The sequence below is a fragment of the Alosa sapidissima genome, chromosome 7 (genome assembly GCF_018492685.1).
Source record: "Alosa sapidissima isolate fAloSap1 chromosome 7, fAloSap1.pri, whole genome shotgun sequence".
Classification (NCBI taxonomy): domain Eukaryota; kingdom Metazoa; phylum Chordata; class Actinopteri; order Clupeiformes; family Clupeidae; genus Alosa; species Alosa sapidissima.
Window position 1 is genome coordinate 36466927 of NC_055963.1, and position 7080 is coordinate 36474006.

General features: G+C 40.9%; 1 long non-coding RNA gene across 1 annotated transcript; it reads left to right on the top strand.

Moving 5' to 3' along the window:
• The first annotated feature begins 5234 nt into the window (after positions 1 to 5234).
• On the top strand, positions 5235 to 6826 carry LOC121714002. The gene is made up of 2 exons (XR_006032999.1): positions 5235 to 5337; positions 5879 to 6826. It is a non-coding gene; the product is annotated as an uncharacterized LOC121714002 (long non-coding RNA).
• The last annotated feature ends 254 nt before the right edge of the window (positions 6827 to 7080 follow it).

The following is a 7080-nucleotide window of genomic DNA, read 5'->3' on the forward strand; positions in this document are numbered from 1 at the left end:
TTCAGGGCATTGTTTCAGTCGTTTTTAATGGCTCAGGTTTTCAAAAGATCATTTCAAAGCTTTAGCACCACCTTTGTCTATGTATGCACGCCTATGCACATCTGGCACAGGGGAGGAGAGACTGATCCGCAAGCCATGTGGTGCACAAGACTCCACTCCAACTGCAGCTCATCTGGGGTGCGTTTCCCGTACAACTACAGAGGTTAGCTTTTTACTAACGTGGTATGGTTCAACTAACCAACATGTAAGTTACGACTGTTTCCCAAAACCGTTGTACTTACATAGTACCGTATTTTCCGGACTATAAGTCGCTCCTGAGTATAAGTCGCATCAGTCAAAAAATGCGTCATGAGCAGGAAAAAAACATATATAAGTCGCACTAGACTATAAGTCGCCTTTATTTAGAAATGTATTTCACAAAATCCAAAACCAAAAACAGAGACTATGTAACTGGATTATTGAGGCCAAAAAGATTAATGAAGATGAAGGAGTGAAGGCAGCCAAGAGGAGGGCAGGAAGGTAATTGCAAAGCAAAAGATCCACTGAAAGAAAATGCCATGTGGTAGACCAAAATGTATCTAAAATGTGGAGAATACAATGCAATCAAGCATTTTGGGCGATGTGGAGTCACAAGCTGGCAGCAGATTAAATGCTCACGAGAGAGAAAAAGATGCAGTTTTAAAAGGAGGTGACCGAAACAAGCAGGCGATAGGCCTATAGGCCCGATGGTAATTGTAAAGCAATTTAGAAAAGATTCACTGGACAAAAATGCTGATGTGGTACATGAAAATTTAGCTAAAAATGTGGAGAATGCAATGCAAACAAGCATTTTGGAGATGTGGAGAGACAAGCCGGCAGCAGATTAAATGCTGGAGAGAGAAAAAGATGCGGTTTTAAAAGGAAGTGCAGACTGAAGCTGCTGCAAGCAGGTGATATTTAGAAATATATTTCACAAAATCCAAGACCAAGAACAGACAGACTATGTAACTGGACACATTGAGGCCAAAAATATTGAGAATTCTACAGGGAATGTTACTGAAGACGAATGAGTGAATAGTGGCAAGAGGCAAGCCGAAGGCTGCTGACAAGGGCCCGACGCTAACTAAAGCAATTTACAAAAAAAAATCACTGAACAAAAATGCTGATGTGGTACATGAAAATTTAGCTAAAAATGTGGAGAACGCAATGCAATCAATCATTTTGGACGATATATTGGCACAGACTGACAGCAGAACAATTGATTGGCTGGCCTCCTCCGAGAGAGCAAGAGAAAAAAAGATGCGCATTTAAAACCAGGGTCTAAATTCCAGCGCGGGATTGCGGGTATTGCGAATAAATTATTACTTAGTATTGAGCATAATAATAAAAGTCCCGCAAATCTAGCCATCATAATGCGAGAAATTCCCACACATTTTACAGCGCTGTCTGACATTGATATAATAATGGAGCGGCCTGAATGCGGGACTATTGACGGACCAACTCTGACTTCAATTGAACCCCATGCAGAGACACACACGCGCGCGCAGGACCACTTTGGGGGTGCCTCTCTCTCGTTGCTCTCTCTCTCTCAGCAGGATTTGTCACCGCTGAAGTCAAATTATAGCCTAGGTGCTTCAACATCAACCGCTATCGACAGAAAAGGAAAACAAACATTTAGCGATCAGGAACCGTCAGGAATTTTGCAAATACAGAAGCATGACTGCCTATAACGCGAGAGAACATGGATGACTTCTCCATTTGACGTTTGCGGACGTGAACAGACAGCTACAGACACGGAGCGCAGAGTAGGCCTACTTTCACTTTCTGTGCGTATTCATTACGTGAAAGATAATTAGTAGCAAAACAGCGATCAAATATTACATGGCAGTGAGTTTTGTTTTCAAATGTTGTCAAGCTTGTCTGATAACAGGTGAGGAATGTTTAGGAGACTCTTAAATCCTCAAATTTAGGCTGCACAAAGCACAGCACCTTTATTTGGCCATGGCTTGTATTCGAGTCAGCTATAGTCCTTTATTTCTTGCGTTTTATTTAACATAGGCCTACTTTTCGTTTGGAGGCATGGATAGGCTATCAAAAGCAGATGTTCAATTTGAGATTTAATTTACGTTTGGACTGTTTGATTATATTGCTAAATATCGGGACTGATGACCACTGAAATCTGTGGGTTATTTAATGGCTTACTATTAAGTTTCATATAGTGTCGGGATTTCGATTGCCATCCACTTATTCCGAGATAAGGTATCCGCGCTTTCATTCATTCATACGTGTGCTGTGCTGCAAGGGAAACCTTATTCCATATAGCCAAAGAGGTCTAAGATAGCCTAAATGTAGTTATTTTTTAAATTATGCATGATTTACTTTTTTATAAAATTCATAGGCTGATGCCTGGCAGCAACAATTGTGTTTAAATGTAGCTTACTGCTTCAGCCTCTATAGCTCAGGGCCCACTTCCCCGAAAGCATATTAAGAGCGTCGTAAAGTCCCTCTTACGAACGTCTTAAGATTTGCCGACTGTTTCCCGAAACCATCGTAGCTTAAGAGCATCGTGAAAACACTCGTAGATCTACGAGTGCTCCAGAGTTGTCGTTACGGGCTAAGAGCGTCTTAACAGTACTTCTCACTGAGGTCACCAACAGGACATACAGAGGAATTACAACTTAGAATACTAGAATACATAATCCAATTTACGTTCCCATTCTTTATTGTGTTTACCTGTGATGAATCAGATTTTAGCGTGCAAAATAGCATAGCTTAAATTTAATGGTCATAATAATGTGATGAAAAGCGGACAAAAATGCAATCAAGTTATGAAACGAGACGTTGCCAGAATAGTTTGCCATTATCTTTGCTAAGTGAAGGCTATATTTTATTAGGCCTATAAGGTAAACGCAGAGAAAGGAACATGTGGTTTAGTCTGTACTGCATCAAAATCTAAGCCTACACATTTCCTCACTTTCTTACTCGACTTCTTATCTTCAAACGTGTTCTTAAGTGACACCGCGAAAAATTATTGCATGGTGCAACAATCTAATCTTAAATAATTACAATTATTTATGTCTGTGTGTGGTATAAGCTAATGCCAAAGTGTTTCTATTTTCGTATTGATGTGAATTAATGTGTAGATCCGAAGTTTAAACGGTAGGCCTATAGCTGTGACGTGCAGTCACCTGACATCACCATCAAATGAGAGGATATTTCAGAACTATTAACGTGGACAGCTCCCCTTAAGAGCATCTTAAGAGCAGTGCACGCACGTTCACGCTACAAGCATGTTCGGGAAACAGTCGGAAAAACCAAACGAACGATCGTAAGATGAATCGTAGAAAACCCTCGTAAGAGCGTGTTTCCGTCGTTTTCGGGAAACTGGGCCCAGAAGGGGGTGGCATGCGACTGGTAACTTGAGAGCAATGAAAGCAATGTGTTGGAGACTCATGGTGTAGGACAATGACTTTTCATTGGCAACAATACCAACCAAAAATATAAAATATTACGAAGAGCTCTTTTATGAGTTAAATTGAAACAAAATTATACTGGCTTTTATTTGTCCAAATCTGAGGCCCGGCTATAAATAGAATCCCGGCCATAATTTGACGATTTAGGTATGCACGTGTGTTTCAGGCATAGTACAAGCACTAATCTCTGACTGAAAGTGCACAGGACTTGTGCATTTGAGAGCGCTCTCTCGCGGCTGTAGACATAATGTTTCATGTAGGGTTCATGTCAGGTAATATAAATTAACATTTAAAAACATGTTCAATTATATATTTTTTTCATATATAAGTCGCACCTGACTATACGTCGCAGGACCAGCCAAACTATGAAAAAAAGTGTGACTTATAGTCTGGAAAATACGGTACTTTGTTAGTTTGAACCATGTTGGTTTCAACCAACATAGTTCGGACTACAATGGTTGCAGATGTTTTTGGAGAATGTCGGGCTATGTCGGTTAGAGCCGAACGCATGAAGTCATGTAAAAGTCATCCACTCTACAGCACTATTAAAAAGCAAAAGAGCTTGATCAGCTGGAGACTTCGCTCACTGCCATGCACAACTGAAAGGCTGAGGAAGTCATTTGTCCCCAGGGCCATTGAACTGTTCAATGCCTCACTAAAGGGAAGAGGAGAGATAGACTTCTCTGCTTAGTCTGTCTGCCACTCCACCCTCTCCATGTTTGAGTACTGACTGCCCACTACTGCTTTACTACTGTTTTACTACTGTTTTACTAATGTCCACAGCCTAATGTTTTCACTACTGTTTTACTGCTACACTGTTTTTCATGCTATATTAGCACACATTATCTGTGCCTTGCCTATGCATACCTGGGCCATGAAGGACAAGTTAAATCAGTGAAAATCATGTCACATTTTGACACTGACCACAGCACTCTGCATGCTCATTTATCCACCAAGTCCCAGAGGTCTTAAAGTTCTCCAAGCGAGAGGCTACTCAATTTCACAGCAGCATTCTCCAATGTCATTGTACCAACATGATTCAGCTATGTGTTCAAATATCAAAATCGTATAATAATTAAGAGTAGCCTAACTTATACACCCGCTAAACATAGCTCGTGATCAGACAAGATACAACACAAACCCCATTCCACAGGGATACTTACAACCATCGACTCAGTCTTGAACCCGTAACCACTATCATGTAAAGCACACACGCTGTCTCTGCCACAGCACAGTCACTTCACCACATCATTATTGGCTACATAGATTCCATATACCGTTAGCTATGTGTATGATTAGCAGATGCTTCATCCCAACACACAATGTAACGTTATCCTTTTATAACAATTACAATGCTAGCCTCACATAACAATACCGTTGGCATTCAAAAGGTTTACAGATAACTTAACGGGTGTTCGAAAGAATCTGTGCTGACACATTAGCATTAGGCTACATGTAAATTCACGAATAATAACAACACAGATGATTGCGGTCACCATAATACTTCACCACGGACTGCTCTGTTGTAGGCTAACTCCACAACACTTCACTTTCCACTGTACCACATAACGTTGTCCAGTAATGTGCGATTGTAGCCTCCAGCAATGCTATGGTATGGTATCCCACAGCAATGTTATGGGATCGTTTAATGGCTACCTCTCATCCATCTGTCCGCTGCGTGTTCCGTCATCAGGGTTACGTCGTCTCCAGCAACTATGGTTCTTACTACATACTACAGGTCGAGAGGTGTAGCTGTAACTACACAACTTTACGATAGTGGTTGTCGCGGCGAACGCCCCTTCTCGTCGGTGGCCGGCGGAACTAATTATCACTCACCTGTGTGCACTCGAGCAGAACAAAGATGCGCACGTCTCCAATCCAAGTGGTATACTTACAACCGGACCCGCGTCACACAGAGCAGGTTGTTTGCGCCATGCCCCTTTTGAGGGGAAAACATTCCCTCAGAACAAGCCAGAGTGAACCGGTAGACATGTACCAACCACACAGCTAAGAACCCCTCCCTGAGTTTCTTTTGCCTACCATGTCCTCAAAAAAAATCCTGACAGAAGAAAATTATGGCTACAAGCCATAAGAAGAGAAGACCGTATGACACTTCTGGTCACTGAGTGGGGTTGTTGCACCACTTCGTAGCCTACTCGGGAGACTGAAGGGACATGTTTTTATATTAATTGAATTAAGCTTTTGTAGGTATCTTTCATGGTCAACGACCGACAAAGTGGTTATGTATTGAGTGGTCATATTGATTTGTGGTATTTTTTGTTATTATTTACTCCTGCGATTTCTGTACGAATTACGTTTATTGACCCTAATTTGCGTTGGAGTTAATGAGAGGGGTTGTTTGTTTTCCCCCCGAAAGGGGCGGGAACGTTTGTCACGAGTCAAGTTCCCGGATGTGCCGGTCTAAGGTATAGTTTGAACCGGCAAAACGCTAATTCAGCGTAAGAAAGAAAATCGCTATTCTCATCGAGCATCCCTGAAGCTGTGCAGGATCGGGTATCAATTCAAAGACTGAACAGACAGCCGGTAAGATTGCCACATTAATCAGACTTTGCTGCGAGTGACACTTGTTGATTGTTGCAAGCGGGAAGAAACTATGTTTGCGAGCTGTAGTATCTGATTGTTGTAAATATTCACGTGGTAGTTTATGGAATGTATTGCGCAGATATTGGTTGGTTAATTTTATTGTAGTTGTATGTAATTGTAAGCTTAATGCAGTGATTTAATTCTGATATGCGTTCTGATACGTGGGATGTTGTTGTACTGGATTGGTGGCTTGTAAAGACATGGTTTAAAAGTGTGCATAGTCATATTTGCATATAACATCTGTCTAACATGGAAACTAAAAATATTTAATTGCCAAAATGGTAAATTGTAGTTCATGGGAGTGAATATGTATTGTAAATATTTATATGGGTGAAAAATGTGCTAAACTCACTGCTTGACTATTCAAATGTTTAGTGAGTTCATTGTGTTTGGTTACTCTTTTAATTCATTGTGCCTCCTGTAGTTTAGATTGTGATTTAATATCCGTGATGAATTCAAACTGAAATCATGTGGAAATCTGTGATTTATATGTACATATGTGTCTAGAGTCAAGTTTGATAATGAATCATTTTGAGTCCTGTGTGTCTGTTTTACAGAAAATGTGCAAATTGGTAAATTGTTGATGTTTTCTGGTTTAAGGTTTTTCACCTGTAAATATCTGGGCTGCAAAAATTGAAGACAAATAAAAAAGGATAAAGATGGAACAGAGGCCTGGTTATTGAGTGAAACCCAGTTTAAAAGTTCAGCATTGGTACCGCCCTATCAAGTGAGGGTTAAGCACAACCAAGAAGAGAAAACACTTGACAGTGGTTGCGAACGTTCGTTGCTACTATGGTTTTGGGAAACACTGACGCAGTGTAACGATGCATCGTACTATGTAAGTTCCACCACCATAGTTCACACTATCGTTTTGGGGAACAGTTGTGTCGTACTTACATAGTTTCAACCATGGTAGTTGCTAACGTAGTTAGCAACAATGCTTTTGGGAAATGCACCCCTGTACAGCATTGAGCATTTCTGCCCATCTGTGCAGCATTGAGCATTTCAGCCCATCTGTGCAGCA